Here is a 16,489-nt window from a genome sequence, read left to right as displayed (position 1 = left end):
TTGCAAGCTCTCTCCGAGCCCTAGCCCAAATACTGCTATCGGTCACGGCAAGCGCGTGCCGAAAACATCGGCACTTTCTAGAAGGATCTCGGAATCGCTATTGCGACCCCAATCCGTAAAGCTCTCTCCGAGCCCCTCGATACTGATAGCGTAGCGGTCACGGCAAATTCCCAGCCCCATAACAATCATCTCGGAGCTCTACAGGATATGTTTCGTATCCCGGGATGCAAAAAAGAGTGCAACACGAGGACTTCCCAGGGGGTCACCCATCCTAGTTCTACTCTGGCCCAAGCACGCTTAACTTCGGAGTTCTGATGGGATCCGGTGATTTAGTGCGGGCATTATCGCACCCGTTTCGCGTGCTTCGTCCCTCGCCTATGTGCACGTCGCGGTCGGCGCATCAACGTCCGGAGCCTCTTGCCCGTCACGAAACCGTCGGCGCTTTCTCGAACGTTCATGAAATCCCTGTTACAAGCTCTCTCCGATCCCTAGCCCGACGACTGCGTATCGGTCATGGTAAGCGCGTGCCGAAACCATCGGCACTTTCTATAACGATCACGGAATCGCTATTGCTACCCCAATCCGGAAAGCTCTCCCCGGGCCCCTCGATACTGATTGCGTATCGGTCACGGAAAATTCCCGGCCCCAAAACAATCGTCTCGGAGTTCTACGTGAGATGTTTCGTATCCCGGGACGCAAAAAGGAGTGCAACACGAGGACTTCCCAGGGGGTCACCCATCCTAGTACTACTCTTGCCCAAGCACGATTAACTTCGGAGTTCTGATGGGATCCGGTGATTTAGTGCTTGCATTATCGCAACCATTTCGCGTGCTTCGTCCCTCACCTATTTGCACGTCGCGGTCGGTGCATCAACGTCCGGAGCCTCTTGCCAGTCACGAAACCGTCGGCGATTTCTCGAACGTTCATGAAATCCCTATTACAAGCTCTCTCCGAGCCCTAGCCCGACGACTACGAATCGGTCACGGTAAGCGCGTGCCGAAACCATCGGCACTTTCTAGAACGATCTCGGAATCGCTATTGCGACCCCAATCCGGATAGCTCTCTCCGAGCCCCTCAATACTGATTGCGTATCGGTCACGGAAAATTCGCAAAAAGGAGTGCAACACGAGGACTTCCCAGGGGGTCACCAATCCTAGTTCTACTCTGGCCCAAGCACGCTTAACTTCGGAGTTCTGATGGGATCTAGTGATTTAGTGCTGGCATTATCGCACCCGTTTCGCGTGCTTCGTCCCTCGCCTATGTGCACGTCGCGGTCGGCGAATCAATGTCCGGAGCCTTTTACCCGTCACTAAACCGTCGGCGCTTTCTCGAACGTACACGAAATCCCTATTACAAGCACTCTCCGAGCCCTAGCCCGACGACTGCGTATCGGTCACGGCAAGCGCGTGCCGAAACCATCGGCACTTACTAGAACGATCTCAGAATCGCTTTTGCGACCCCAATCCGGAAAGCTCTCTCCGAGCCCCTCGATACTGACTGCGTAGCGGTCACGGCAAATTCCCAGCCCCAAAACAATCGTCTCGGAGGTCTACGTGAGATGTTTCGTGTCCCGGGACGCAAAAAGGAGTGCAACACGAGGACTTCCCAGGGGGTCATCCATCCTAGTACTACTCTTGCCCAAGCACGCTTAACTTCGGAGTTCTGATGGGATCCGGTGATTTAGTGCTGGCATTATCGCACCCGTTTCGCGTGCTTCGTCCCTCGCCTATGTGCACGTCGCTATCGGCGCATCAACGTCCGGAGCCTCTTGCCCGTCACTAAACCGTGGGAGCTTTCTCGAACGTTCATGAAATCCCTATTACAAGCTCTCTCCGAGCCCTAGCCCGACGACTACGTATCGGTCACGGCAAGCGCGTGCCGAAACCATCGGCACTTTCTAGAATGATCTCAGAATCGCTTTTACGACCCCAATCCGGAAAGCTCTCTCCGAGCCCCTCGATACTGACTGCCTAGCGGTCACGGCAAATTCCCAGCCCCAAAACAATTGTCTCGGAGGTCTACGTGAGATGTTTCGTATCCCGGGACGCAAAAAGGAGGGCAACACGAGGACTTCCCAGGGGGTCACCCATCCTAGTACTACTCTTGCCCAAGCACGCTTAACTTCGGAGTTCTGATTGGATCCGGTGATTTAGTGCTGGCATTATCGCACCCGTTTCGAGTGCTTCGTCCCTCGCCTATGTGCACGTCGCAATCGGCGCATCAACGTCCGGAGCCTCTTGCCCGTCACTAAACCGTGGGAGCTTTCTCGAACGTTCACGAAATCCCTATTACAAGCTCTCTCCGAGCCCTAGCCCGCCGACTGCGTATCGTTCACGGCAAGCGCGTGCCGAAACCATCGGCACTTTCTAGAACGATCTCAGAATCGCTATTGCGACCCCAATCCGGAAAGCTCTCTCTGAACCCCTCGATACTGACTGCGTAGCGGTCACGGCAAATTCCCAGACCCAAAACAATAGTCTCGGAGTTCTACGTGAGATGTTTCGTATCCCGGGACGCAAAAAGGAGTGCAACACGAGGACTTCCCAGGGGGTCACCCATCCTAGTACTACTCTTGCCCAAGCACGCTTAACTTCGGAGTTCTGATGGGATCCGGTGATTTAGTGCTGGCATTATCGCACCCGTTTCGCGTGCTTCGTCCCTCGCCTATTTGCACGTCGCGGTCGGCGCATCAACGTCCGGAGCCTCTTGCCAGTCACGAAACCGTCGGCGCTTTCTCGAACGTTCACGAAATCCCTATTACAAGCTCTCTCAGAGCCCTAGCCCGACGACTGCGTATCGGTCACGGTAAGCGCGTGCCGAAACCATCGGCACTTTCTAGAACGATCTCGGAATCGCTATTGCGACCCCAATCCGGAAAGCTCTCTCCGAGCCCCTCGATACTGATTGCGTATCGGTCACGGAAAATTCCCGGCCCCAAAAATATCGTCTCGGAGGTCTAAGTGAGATGTTTCGTATCCCGGGACGCAAAAAGGAGTGCAACTCGAGGACGTCCCAGGGGGTCACCCATCCTAGTTCTACTCTGGCCCAAGCACGCTTAACTTCGGAGTTCTGAAGGGATCCAGTGATTTAGTGCTGGCATTATCGCACCCGTTTCGCGTGCTTCGTCCCTCGCCTATGTGCACGTCGCGGTCGGCGAATCAACGTCCGGAGCCTTGTGCCCGTCACTAAACCGTCGGTGCTTTCTCGAACGTTCACGAAATTCCTATTACAAGCTCTCTCCGAGCCCTAGCCCGACGACTGCGTATCGATCACGGCAAGTGCGTGCCGAAAACTTCGGCACATTCTAGAACGATCTCAGAATCGCTATTGCGACCCCAATCCGGAAAGCTCTCTCCGAGCCCCTCGATACTGACAGCGTAGCGGTCACGGCAAATTCCCAGCCCCAAAACAATCATCTCAGAGGTCTATGTGAGATGTTTCGTATCCCGGGACGCAAAAAGGAGTGCAACACGAGGACTTCCCAGGGGGTCACCCATCCAAATACTACTCTTGCCCAAGCATGCTTAACTTCGGAGTTCTGATTGGATCCGGTGATTTAGTGCTGGCATTATCGTACCCGTTTCGCGTGCTTCGTCCCTCGCCTATGTGCACGTCGCAATCGGCGCATCAACGTCCGGAGCCTCTTGCCCGTCACGAAACCGTCGGTTCTTTCTCGAACATTCACGAAATCCCTATTGCAAGCTCTCTCCGAGCCGTAGCACGACGACTGCGTATCGATCACGGCAAGCGCATGCGGAAACCATCGACACTTTCTAGAACGATCTCGGAATCGCTATTGCAACCCCAATCCGGAAAGCTCTCTCCGAGCCCCTCGATACTGTCTGCGTAGCGATCACGGCAAATTCCGAGCCCCAAAACAATCGTCTCGGAGCTCTAAGGGAGATGTTTCGTATCTCGGGACGCAAAAAGTTTTAGGATCGGAGCGGCACTAAGAGGGGGGGGTGAATTAGTGCAGCGGATTAAAACTTCGATTTTAACAAAATCTTTCGTACGATAAGAACGGAACTTGAAAAGTTTAACTTGAAAGCGTATTCTTAAAATTGCGCAGCAAGGGTAATAAGGAACTAAAGCAGTAAGAAGATTTACAGTAATGTAAATGACAATAATAAAATGCAAACCAGAGATTACGCCGATTTTTAGAGTGGTTTGGTCAAATGACCTATTCCACTTGCGATGCCCCTCTTCGTTGAGGCTCCCACCTTCCACTAGCAAATCTCTTGAAATGGAAGGGTAAACACCCCTCTTACAACCTTTTACAAGCAGCTCAACCTCTTACAAATTTTCAATAAGAAAGGAGGAGGAGAACTCTCTAGAAAATTGAAAACAAGACTTGCTAAGACTTTCTAAGAGATTTATTTTTTTTCTCTTCAGGTCATATTCTTAGAGAGATGAATTGCACCTTTATTTCTTTAATTCCGAAGAATGCAGGGGCTGATTCACTAGAGAACTATCGACCCATATCATTATGCAACTTTATTTACAAGATCATCTCCAAAGTATTAGCAAATAGAATGCAAAAGGTAATACACAAGATCATTAGCCCAAATCAAGCTGCTTTCATCAAAGGGAGAAGTATACATCATAACATTTTGCTTGCTAATGACTTGGTCAAAGATTTGCATTCAAAAGCAAGAGGGACAAAATATGTTTTAAAGCTGATTTACGGAAAGCCTTTGATTCAATTAATAGGAAATTTATCTATAAGATGCTCCTCGATATGAACTTCCCACAACAATGGGTTAATTGGATTCAATCTTGCCTGGAAACTCCAAAGTTTTCGATACTCTTTAATGGCTCACCTATTGGTTTTTTTGGGAGCACGAATGGCATCCGACAAGGTGATCCACTCTCTCCGTATCTCTTTACTATTGCGATGGAAGGACTTAGCTGTATGTTGGAACATGCAGTCTTAAATGGCAGCATAAAGGTACCCAATGCTGGCTCTATTCATATATCACATATAACATTTGCAGATGATTTACTTATCTTTCTCCAAAATGATCCAACTTCAGTAAAGAACCTGGCTACTATTATGAATGACTTTGGTATGGTTTCTGGACTTCAGTTAAATCATGCGAAAAGTAAAGTATATATGAGCCCTTACGTTGAGAATAAGGTCTTTATTGCACAAACTTTGGGGGTTAGTGAGGGAAGCCTGCCAGTTCCTTATTTGGGTCTCCCGCTCATATCCACAGGCATTCACAAAACCCACTGTCAGCCTATCCTACAAAAAATAAAGAATAGAATTTCTTCTTGGAAAAATAGGCTTCTATCAAAAGCAGGACGACTCGAACTCATCCGTTCTGTATTGCACTCCTACTCTATATATTGGTGTAATGCATTTCTTCTGCCTGCTGGACTTCTCCAAGATATTGAACGGTTATTAATGAACTTCTTCTGGAATGGCACAAATGATAAGGCAATGCATATGGTAAATTGGGATAGCATTTGCAAACCGAAAGATGAAGGGGGGCTAAACTTGAGAAATACTAGAGATTGGAATCAAGCATGCCTAGTACAACAATTGTGGGATCTTTTGCAAAACAAATGTTCCTTATGGTCACAATGGGTTTCTGCTAGGTATCTTTCAAAGGAATCAATCTGGGAAATTTCAACAAGAACATACCACTCTTCAGCTTGGAAAGGAATTTTAAAGGCAAGGAATTGGCTAATCAAACACATTTCTTATGCAATCTCTTCTGGAACTAGTACTAATATGTGGTACGATCCTTGGGTGAATGGGAAGAGTATATTTCAATTATATGGCGACAGAATACGAAAAGATCTTGGGGCTCCCAAAGATTGGAAGGTTTCCGAGTTCATTGCTAACGGTACCTGGTGTCTCCCTAATCCTATTTCTCCCGAAATGTTATCACTTTGGCCGACGATCATAGCTATTCCAATCAGGAACAACTCTTCAGATATACTTATTTGGCCTCATGACAATGGCAAATTTAGTGCCACATCCGTATGGAATCAAATTAGACAAAGAAATAACAAGTGGGTCCCAAGCAGTTGGACATGGGATCGACCGGGATCACAAAGACACTCCTTATGTACATGGCAGGCCCTTCTCAATAAACTACCTACAATAGACAATATGAAAAGAAGAGGTATCTATCATGTTAACCGATGCTCCCTTTGTTTGCAACAAGAAGAAACTGTTGACCACCTTTATTTTGCTTGTAATTATACAAAATGGATATGGAAGGAGATTCTCCAGCGATTTGAACTCAATAGACTGCCGCAACCAAACTTGCACCAAGAACTAGGCGACCTTATGCAATGTTTCTCAAGAAAAGGGCCACTTACACAACTGGCAAAGGTTACTTTCAGATGCGCTATTTGGTGGATGTGGAAGGAGAGATGTAATAGAATCTTTGAATGTCAACACACAAACAATGCTCAGCTCTTGAAAGAGATTATTAGAGACTCAAGATCCTGTATGGAGCATGATCTCAAAATCGAGCACTTCACCCGAAGAGAAAAAGATATTTTTATCAAATTTAATTTTGCTATTAGCTAAAGATCTTGGGAATGATGTCAAATAATGTACCCACAGGTAGTTATAGTCTACAGCATGTGTAGTCATAACTATCGCATTCGCACTCTATGAGTTAATTGGCTTTGTCTATGACTTGTATAGATAAAGCTATTTGTAGAATCTTTTCACATAATCAATTTACTTTTACTTACCAAAAAAAAGACTTTCTAAGACTTTTCTCTCAATCAAAATGCTTCTCAAAAGTTGTAACCTCAGCTGAGATTTGAGGGGTATTTATAGGCCTCAAGAGGATTCAAATTTTGGGCTCCAAAATTTGAATTCTCTTAGGGTTCCCGGTGCTGGAGGTGCCACCGCCCAGCCAGGCGGTGCCACCGCCCAGCCAGGCGGTGCCACCGCCCAGCGCTCGGGTGCTGGACGGTGCAACCGCCCTGCCAAGGAGGTGTCACCGCCCAGCTCTCGGGTGCTGGGCGGTGCCACCTCCTGGCTCTCCGATTTCACTGGTTTGGCTTAATTTTGAAGCCCAAACCATATCTGACTTTGGGCCCAGTTGGCCCCTAACCAGGATATAGGATTATCTCTTAATCCTAATCTTAATTACAAGTGAACTACATAACAAAAACACATCCTAAGCAAGCTTTCAACCGCGAACTTCGAGTCTTGTTTCGGCGAGCTTTCCGATGAGCTTTCCGACGAGCTTCTTCCGACGGACTCCCATCAAGCTCCCGATCTTCTGATAACTTTAACGAGTAGCCGAGCCTTCTCGGTGATCTCCGTGAACCTTCGACGATCTCTTCGGCGAACTTCCGAAAATTCCGATAGGTTCCCGATTTCTTCTCGGTTGGTTCCGGCAGCATCTCCGACGATTCTTCGGACTCTTAAACATCCATCAATCTTGACTCCGGTATTCTTGCTTTGTGTTTTCTGGTTATCGTAGTTAATCCTGCACACTTAACTCAATAATATGGATTAGATCAATTAACGCATCAATTGATTTCATCATCAAAATCCGAGATTCAACAATCTCCCCCTTTTTGATGATGACAATCAATTGATGACGGAGTTAAACATAACTCCCCCTATCTATATGCCATATTATGAGAAGATGAAAACACTTGAATTTCATCCATTGAATTCAAGCATAAACCGATAAGTTCTAACCGTAGAGTAATTGCGAAACTTCGATGAAAATCATAAGTCAAATGATATGGGACAATTTTTACTACGATAGGAGATAAAGATTTTCAACATGAATTTCATGATATCGATGTAAGGCATGCTTTCAATATGATCAATCAATCTTGTGATATTCTCAAGGATTTTGCAAGGCATATAAGACATTCATATCACACAAGCTTTTGCAATTCATATAAGTCATGCTATTAAAATGATACAAGTCATCACTTTTCTCCCCCTTTGTCATCAACGAAAAGGGAATGAGACTTGAAGCACATAATTTATCATACAAAGATTTTATCATTGATCATACATCACTCATCTTTATTATCATTGATCATACAAAGATTTTATCATTCAAAATTAAGTATGCTAAAATATTTACGCAGAGTTCATCTTAAAGGAAAATTTAGCATTCATCCATATTATCAAATCTCTTCTTTTTATAAATAACAAAAATTGTAGATGTACAAAGAAGAGATTGGGATAAGAAAAAAATTTTAAGTAGTAACTCCAATAAGTCAAGATCATAATTCGAATACAAATCCATTCAAATTCAATTCGTCAACTTGAAACTCATAATCAAGCCATCAAAATCAATTTCGAGATTCAAAATATCATAAAATCATTAATCTTGATCAGATGGAAGCGGTGTTTGACTCAAGATAGGATAAGATAATTTAACAAGTCACCAAGGAACAGAGAGAGAATGAAAAACTTTACGGAAAATCCATTCAAACAAGTTTATTCTTAGGGACAATTTAACATACCTAATTCCCTTCTAATGAATTCAAATTGGTCTTCATTCAAAGCTTTTGTAAATATATCTGCTAATTGATGCTTTGTGTCAATGAATTCTAGAACAACATCATTGTTAAGGACATGATCGCGTATGAAATGATGCCTAACGTCGATGTGCTTAGTTCTAGAGTGCAGAATTGGATTTTTAGTAAGACATATGGCACTAGTATTATCACATTTTATGGGAATGTTTTTAAAGTGAATTCCATAGTCTTCTAATGTATTTTTCATCCAAATGACTTGTGCACAACATGCACTTGCAGCAATGTATTCGGCTTCCGCCGTAGATAGTGCAACTGAATTTTGTTTCTTGGAAGTCCAAGAAACAAGTGCATGTCCTAAAAATTGGCATGTTCCGGATGTACTTTTTCTATCGATCCTGCATCCGCCAAAATCGGCGTCTGCATAAGCTATTAGATCAATTTTTTCAGATTTTGGATACCACAATCCTAAATTTGGAGTTCCTTTAAGATACCTGAATATTCTTTTAACACTCTTCAGATGAGATAATTTAGGATTAGATTGAAACCTAGCGCAAAGTCTTACACTAAACATAATATCTGGTCTAGTCGCGATGAGGTAGAGTAGACTACCTATCATTCCCCTATATGTTTTTTGATCAAAATTTTCACTATTTTCATCCATATCTAACTTAGTCGCAGTACTCATAGGGGTGTTTATTGCTTTTGAATTATCCATGTTAAATCGTTTTAACAATTCTAATGTATATTTAGATTGGTTAAGAAATATACCATCACTAAGTTGTTTGATTTGTAATCCCAAAAAGAAAGTTAATTCACCCATTAAACTCATTTCAAATTCATGACTCATACATTTGGCAAATGATTCACATAGTGATTCATCCGAAGAGCCAAAAATAATATCGTCAACATAAATTTGCACAATAAGAAAATTATTTTCAAAATGTTTAATAAACAATGTAGTATCAACCTTGCCTTTGGTAAAATTATTTAAAATAAGAAAGGAACTAAGCCTTTCATACCAAGCTCTAGGAGCTTGTTTCAAGCCATAGAGAGCTTTAGTCAATTTGAATACATGATTAGGAAGAAGAGAATTTTCAAATCCGGGAGGTTGTTCGACATATACTTCTTCGGAAATAAAACCATTCAAGAAAGCACTTTTAACATCCATTTGAAATAGTTTAAAATTATTACTACTAGCATAGGCAAGGAGTATCCTTATGGCTTCTAATCGAGCCACGGGAGCGAAGGTTTCTTCGTAATCGATACCTTCTTCTTGGTTGAAACCTTTGGCCACTAATCTAGCCTTGTTTCTAACCACGATACCATTTTCGTCTTGCTTGTTTCTAAAGACCCACTTAGTACCTATGACTAAGTGGTCACTTGGTCTAGGAACAAGCTTCCATACCTCATTCCTCTCAAATTGGTTCAATTCTTCTTGCATTGCAATGACCCAAAAATCATCTTTTAAGGCTTCGTCAATGCATTTAGGTTCAATTTGAGAAAGGAAAGCGGTGTTAGCACAGAAATTTTTGAAAGAAGAACGAGTTTGAACCCCTTTTGATGTATCTCCTATAATTTGCTCTTTTGGATGAGCATCTACATACTTCCATTCTTTTGGTAAAGAAATTTCGGAAGAAGATGCATTCAAATGGCTATTTTGAGGAGAGGGTTCATTTAAATTCAAATTATCAAAACCAAAATCATCATCAAAATCATTTTTCTTTAAATCGGAAATTTCATTAAAAACTACATGAATAGACTCTTCTATTACTAAGGTTCTTTTATTAAAAATCCGAAAAGCCTTAGAAACGGAAGAGTAGCCAAGAAAGATGCCTTCATCGGATTTAGCATCAAATTTACCTAAGGCATCCTTTTCATTTAAAATAAAGCATTTACAACCAAAAACTTTAAAATAAGAAATATTTGGTTTTTTGTTATTCCATAATTCATAGGGAGTTTTTGATAGAGATGGTCTTATTAGAACCCTATTCATGATGTAGCAAGCCGTATTTACGGCTTCGGCCCAAAAATATTTTGGGTAAACTATGTTCATTTAACATAGTTCTTGCCATTTCTTGTAGGTTTCTATTTTTTCTTTCAACTACACCATTTTGTTGAGGATTTCTAGGAGTTGAGAAGTTGTGATTGTATCCATTAACTTCGCAAAAATTTTGAAAGTCATGGTTTTGAAATTCACCACCGTGATCACTCCGAATTGATGAAATCATGAAGCTTTTTTCGTTTTGAGTGAGTTTACAAAATTTAGAGAAACACTTGAAGCAATCACTTTTGTGAGCTAAGAAATAGGTCCAAGTGTATCTAGAGTAGTCATCCACAATCACAAAAGCATATTTGCTTCCACCTAGACTTGTTGTATCAATTGGTCCAAATAAGTCCAAATGGATCAATTGTAATGGTCTAGTGGTGCTAATTTAATTTTTTGGTTTGAAGCTTGTTTTTATTTGTTTGCCTAGTTGACATGCATCGCATACTTTGTCTTTAATAAACTTTATATTTGGAATTCCTCGTACTAATTCTTGAGATGAGATCTTAGATATTGTTTTCATGCTTGCATGGCCTAATCTCCTATGCCAAAGCCAAGCATCATCATTTACGGCGGAGAAACACATTTCATTACTTAGTTCATCAAGATTGATGGTATAGACATTATTTTGTTTTAAAACAATCATAGTCATGTTATGATTTGGTTTTTCAATAATGCACATATTTGATTCAAATCTAACGATGTAACCTTTATCGCATAGTTGACTAATACTCAAGAGATTATGTTTCAATCCATCAACTAGTAAGACATCATCAATGGAAAAATTAAATTTGTTACCAATAGTTCCCTTGCCAATGATTTTGCCCTTGTTGTTGTCTCCGAAGGTAACGTACCCTTCTTCTTTGCTAGTGAGCATAGAGAAATGAGATGGATCTCCAGTCATATGTCTTGAGCATCCACTATCGAGATACCATCTCTTGCTCCTAGCTTGTGGGTTTGTCTACAAAAGAGGATGATTTTTAGGTACCCATTTGATTTTGGGTGCCTCAAAAATTGACCCACTAACTTTGTTATTTATTATTGAATTCTTTATAGTTCCTTTAGGAACCCATATTAATTTTTGTGAACTAATTTTCCTAAATGGGCATTTGTAGGCAATATGTCCGGATTTGCAACAAAAGTTGCATTTCATATAAGAGGAAACATGTAATGTAGGTCCTTTTATGAAAGTGGTAGGATTTTGATGTAATCCTTTTACAAATCCAATTCCATTTCTATTTGCGATGTGACCCTTGTGTGCAAGGATCATATCTAATCCTTTGCTACAAACCTTAAACTTGTTTAAGGTTTCCTTAAGAAGTAAATTTTCATTTTTTATTGCTTCTAAGTGCTCACACTTAGAGCATGGAGGAGTTTGAAGACTATTAAACTTATCTTGTAGCAAAGCATGCTCTTTCTTTAAGATACTTAACTTCTTGCTAACAGTTCTACATTCATCAAATAATTCATGAAAAGCGATAGATAGTTCTTCAAAAGATAAATCTTCATTAAATAAATCACATACCTCTTCTCCTAACGCCATTAGCGCGTAATGAGCAACTTGCTCGGTGTTGGACTCCTCTTCTTCGGATGCGCTTGAATCATCCCACGTTGCCTTGAACGCCTTCTTCTTTGATGTTCTCTTTTTGGCTTGAGGACAATCGTTCTTATAGTGTCCCGGTTTTTTGCATTCATAGCAAATCACTTGGTCCTTCTTTTGTTCAAATTTATTTTTTGTATTATTTTTAAATTTGTTCTTTCTTAAATATTTTTTAAATTTTTGAGTCAAAAGTGCAATGTCATTGTCACTGTCCTCATCACTTGATGTTCCTTTCAAGTGGTCTTCTTGTGATTTGAGTGCCATATCCTTCCTGTTCTTTGGAAGGGGGTTCTCGAGCTCGTCATGAGCTTGATATGTCATTTCGTAGGTCATTAGAGACCCAATGAGTTCTTCAAGAGGGAATGCTTTAAGGTCTTTGGCCTCTTGAATGGCCGTAACTTTTGGATCCCAACTTTTAGGGAGGGATCTTAAGATTTTAGTTACTAGTTCAAAGTTAGTAAAATCTTTACCAAGAGCTTTGAGTCCATTGATGACATCCGTAAACCGGGTGTACATGTCTCCGATGGACTCACTTGGTTTCATTCGGAAAAGTTCGTAAGAGTGCACAAGGATGTTGATTTTGGACTCTTTCACTCGGCTAGTGCCTTCATGAGTGACCTCAAGAGTTCTCCAAATATCAAAAGCCGAATCACACATTGAAACACGATTAAATTCGTTTTTGTCTAATGCACAAAACAAGGCATTCATAGCCTTTGCATTTAAAGCAAAAACCTTCTTCTCCGATTCATTCCATTCACTCATCGGACGAGAAGATTTTTGAAATCCGTTTTCAACAATAGACCAAAGCTCAAAGTCCATAGAAATGAGGAAGATCCTCATGCGAGTCTTCCAATATGTGTAATCCGACCCATTAAACAAAGGTGGTCGTGCAATAGAGTGGCCCTCTTGCATGCCGGAGTAAGCCATCTCTCTTGGGTATTAAACCAAATATGAGAGATAACCTCGCTCTGATACCACTTGTTAGGATCGGAGCGGCACTAAGAGGGGGGGTGAATTAGTGCAGCGGATTAAAACTTCGATTTTAACAAAATCTTTCGTACGATAAGAACGGAACTTGAAAAGTTTAACTTGAAAGCATATTCTTAAAATTGCGCAGCAAGGGTAATAAGGAACTAAAGCAGTAAGAAGATTTACAGTAATGTAAATGACAATAATAAAATGCAAACCAAGATTACGCCGATTTTTAGAGTGGTTCGGTCAAATGACCTACTCCACTTGCGATGCCCCTCTTCGATGAGGCTCCCACCTTCCACTAGCAAATCTCTTGAAATGGAAGGGTAAACACCCCTCTTACAACCTTTTACAAACAGCTCAACCTCTTACAAATTTTTAATAAGAAAGGAGGAGGAGAACTCTCTAGCAAATTGAAAACAAGACTTGCTAAGACTTTCTAAGACTTTTCTCTCAATCAAAATGCTTCTCAAAAGTTGTAACCTCAGTTGAGATTTGAGGGGTATTTATAGGCCTCAAGAGGATTCAAATTTTGGGCTCCAAAATTTGAATTCTCTTAGGGTTCCCGGTGCTGGAGGTGCCACCGCCCAGCCAGGCGGTGCCACCGCCCAGCGCTCGGGTGCTGGACGGTGCAACCGCCCAGCCAAGGAGGTGTCACCGCCCAGCTCTCGGGTGCTGGGCGGTGCCACCGCCTGGCTCTCCGATTTCACTGGTTTGGCTTAATTTTGAAGCCCAAACCATATCTGACTTTGGGCCGAGTTGGCCCCTAACCAGGATATAGGATTATCTCTTAATCCTAATCCTAATTACAAGTGAACTACATAACAAAAACACATTCTAAGCAAGCTTTCAACCGCGAACGTCGAGTCTTGTTTCGGTGAGCTTTCCGATGAGCTTTCCGACGAGCTTCTTCCGACGGACTCCCATCAAGCTCCCGATCTTGTGATGACTTTAACGAGTAGCCGAGCCTTCTCGGTGATCTCCGTGAACCTCCGACGATCTCTTCGGCAAACTTCCGAAAATTCCGATAGGTTCCCGATTTCTTCTCGGTTGGTTCCGGCAGCATCTCCGACGATTCTTCGGACTCTTAAACGTCCATCAATCTTGACTCGGTATTCTTGCTTTGTGTTTTCTGGTTATCGTAGTTAATCCTGCACACTTAACTCAATAATATGGATTAGATCAATTAACCCATCAATTGATTTCATCATCAAAATCCGAGATTCAACAAAAAGGACTGCAAAACGAGGACTTCCCAGGGGGTCACCCATCCTAGTACTACTCTAGCCCAAGCACGCTTAACTTCGGAGTTCTGATGGGATCCGGTGATTTAGTGCTAGCATTATCGCACCCGTTTCGCGTGCTTTGTCCCTCGCCTATATGCACGTCGAAGTCGGCACATCAACGTCCGGAGCCTCCTGCCCGTCACGAAACCGTCGGTGCTTTCTCGAACGTTCACGAAATCCCTATTGCAAGCTCTCGCCGAGCCCTAGCCCGACGACTGCGTATCGGTCACGGCAAGCGCGTGCCGAAACCATCGGCACTTTCTAGAACGATCTCGGAATCGCTATTGCGACCCCAATCCGTAAAAATCTATCCGAGCGCCTCGATACTGACTACGTATCGGTCACGGAAAATTTCCAGCCCCAAAACAATCGTCTCGGAGCTCTACGGGAGATGTTTCGTATCCCGGGACGCAAAAAGGAGTGCAACACGAGGACTTCCCAGGGGGTCACCCATCATAGTACTACTCTTGCCCAAGCACGCTTAACTTCGGAGTTCTGATGGGATCCGGTGATTTAGTGCTGGCATTATCGCACCCGTTTCGCGTGCTTCGTCCCTCGCCTATGTGCACGTCGCGGTCGGTGCATCAACGTCTGGAGCCCCTTGCCCATCACGAAACCGTCGGCGCTTTCTCGAACGTTCACGAAATCCCTATTGCAAGCTCTCTCCGAGCCTTAGCCCAACGACTGCGTATCGGTCACGGCAAGCGCGTGCCGAAACCATCGGCACTTTCTAGAATGATCTCGAAATCGCTATTGCGACCCCAATCAGGAAAGCTCTCTCCGAGCCCCTCGATACTGACTGCGTAGTGGTCACGACAAATTTCCAGCCCCAAAACAATCGTCTCGGAGCTCTACGGGAGATGTTTCGTATCTCGGGATGCAAAAAGGTGTGCAACACGTGGACTTCCTAGGGGGTCACCCATCCTAGTGCTACTCTAGCCCAAGCACGCTTAACTTCAGAGTTTTGATGGGATCCGGTGATTTAGTGCTGGCATTATCGCACCCGTTTCGCATGCTTCGTCCCTCGCCTATGTGCACGTCGAGGTCGGCGCATCAACGTCCAGAGCCTCTTGCCCATCACGAAACCGTCGATGCTTTCTCGAACGTTCACGAAATCCCTATTGCAAGCTCTCTCCGAGCCCTAGCCCGATGACTGCGTGTCGGTCATGGCAAACGAGTGCCGAAACCATCGGCACTTTCTAGAACGATCTCGGAATCGCTATTGCGACCCCAATCCGGAAAGCTCTCTCCGAGCCCCTCGATACTGAATGCGTATCGGTCACGGAAAATTCCCAGCCCTAAAAATATTGTCTCGGAGGTCTAAGTGAGATGTTTCGTATCCCGGGACGCAAAAAGGAGTGCAACACGAGGAATTCCCAGGGGGTCACCCATCCTAGTTCTACTCTGGCCCAAGCACGCTTAACTTCGGAGTTCTGATGGGATCCGGTGATTTAGTGCTGGCATTATCGCACCTGTTTCGCGTGCTTCGTCCCTCGCCTATGTGCATGTCGCGGTCGGCGCATCAACGTCCGGAGCCTCTTTCCCGTCACGAAACCGTCGGTGCTTTCTCAAACGTTCACGAAATCCCTATTGCAAGCTCTCTCCGAGCCCTAGCCCGACGACTGCGTATCGGTCACGGCAAGCGCGTGCCGAAACCATCGGCACTTTCTAGAACGATCTCGGAATCGCTATTGCGACCCCAATCCGGAAAGCTCTCTCCGAGCCCCTCGATACTGACGGCGTAGCGGTCACGGCAAAATTCGAGCTCCAAAATAATCGTCTCGGAGCTCTACGGGAGATGTTTCATATCTCGGGATGCAAAAAGGAGTGCAACACAAGGACTTCCCAAGGGGTCACCCATCCTAGTACTACTCTTGCCCAAGCACGCGTAACTTCGGAGTTCTGATGGGATCCAGTGATTTAGTGCTGGCATTATCGCACCCGTTTCGCGTGCTTCATCCCTCGCCTATGTACACGTCGCGGTCGGTGCATCAACGTCCGGAGCCCCTTGCCCGTCCTGAAACCGTCAGCGCTTTCTCGAACGTTCACGAAATCCCTATTGCAAGCTCTCTCCGAGCCTTAGCCCAACGACTGCGTATCGGT

The 16,489-nt window shown here is 43.9% G+C and overlaps 11 non-coding genes and 2 pseudogenes across 11 annotated transcripts; all 13 read right to left on the bottom strand.

Annotated features, from left to right (window-relative positions):
* Positions 1–233: 233 nt before the first annotated feature.
* On the bottom strand, positions 234–352 carry LOC135599657 (5S ribosomal RNA). The gene has a single exon (XR_010482004.1). It is a non-coding gene; the product is annotated as a 5S ribosomal RNA (ribosomal RNA).
* A 350-nt stretch (positions 353–702) lies between these two features.
* LOC135599800 (5S ribosomal RNA) lies at positions 703–821 on the bottom strand. The gene has a single exon (XR_010482143.1). It is a non-coding gene; the product is annotated as a 5S ribosomal RNA (ribosomal RNA).
* Positions 822–1,115: 294 nt separating this feature from the next.
* Positions 1,116–1,234, bottom strand: LOC135601817 (5S ribosomal RNA; annotated as a pseudogene).
* A 350-nt stretch (positions 1,235–1,584) lies between these two features.
* LOC135601672 (5S ribosomal RNA) lies at positions 1,585–1,703 on the bottom strand. Its single transcript, XR_010483908.1, has one exon. It is a non-coding gene; the product is annotated as a 5S ribosomal RNA (ribosomal RNA).
* Positions 1,704–2,053: 350 nt separating this feature from the next.
* LOC135601873 (5S ribosomal RNA) lies at positions 2,054–2,172 on the bottom strand. Its single transcript, XR_010483928.1, has one exon. It is a non-coding gene; the product is annotated as a 5S ribosomal RNA (ribosomal RNA).
* Positions 2,173–2,522: 350 nt separating this feature from the next.
* Positions 2,523–2,641, bottom strand: LOC135599719 (5S ribosomal RNA). The gene has a single exon (XR_010482064.1). It is a non-coding gene; the product is annotated as a 5S ribosomal RNA (ribosomal RNA).
* Positions 2,642–2,991: 350 nt separating this feature from the next.
* LOC135600926 (5S ribosomal RNA) lies at positions 2,992–3,110 on the bottom strand. The gene has a single exon (XR_010483235.1). It is a non-coding gene; the product is annotated as a 5S ribosomal RNA (ribosomal RNA).
* A 350-nt stretch (positions 3,111–3,460) lies between these two features.
* Positions 3,461–3,579, bottom strand: LOC135601192 (5S ribosomal RNA). Its single transcript, XR_010483493.1, has one exon. It is a non-coding gene; the product is annotated as a 5S ribosomal RNA (ribosomal RNA).
* Positions 3,580–14,334: 10,755 nt separating this feature from the next.
* On the bottom strand, positions 14,335–14,453 carry LOC135603394 (5S ribosomal RNA). Its single transcript, XR_010484111.1, has one exon. It is a non-coding gene; the product is annotated as a 5S ribosomal RNA (ribosomal RNA).
* Positions 14,454–14,803: 350 nt separating this feature from the next.
* Positions 14,804–14,922, bottom strand: LOC135600184 (5S ribosomal RNA). Its single transcript, XR_010482511.1, has one exon. It is a non-coding gene; the product is annotated as a 5S ribosomal RNA (ribosomal RNA).
* Positions 14,923–15,272: 350 nt separating this feature from the next.
* LOC135601652 (5S ribosomal RNA) lies at positions 15,273–15,391 on the bottom strand (annotated as a pseudogene).
* A 350-nt stretch (positions 15,392–15,741) lies between these two features.
* On the bottom strand, positions 15,742–15,860 carry LOC135599774 (5S ribosomal RNA). The gene has a single exon (XR_010482116.1). It is a non-coding gene; the product is annotated as a 5S ribosomal RNA (ribosomal RNA).
* Positions 15,861–16,210: 350 nt separating this feature from the next.
* On the bottom strand, positions 16,211–16,329 carry LOC135599760 (5S ribosomal RNA). The gene has a single exon (XR_010482103.1). It is a non-coding gene; the product is annotated as a 5S ribosomal RNA (ribosomal RNA).
* Between the last annotated feature and the right edge of the window lie 160 nt (positions 16,330–16,489).

Source organism: Musa acuminata, chromosome BXJ2-1, assembly GCF_036884655.1.
Source record: "Musa acuminata AAA Group cultivar baxijiao chromosome BXJ2-1, Cavendish_Baxijiao_AAA, whole genome shotgun sequence".
In the NCBI taxonomy this organism is placed as follows: Eukaryota; Viridiplantae; Streptophyta; class Magnoliopsida; order Zingiberales; family Musaceae; genus Musa; species Musa acuminata.
This window is presented reverse-complemented; position numbering and strand designations above follow the sequence as displayed.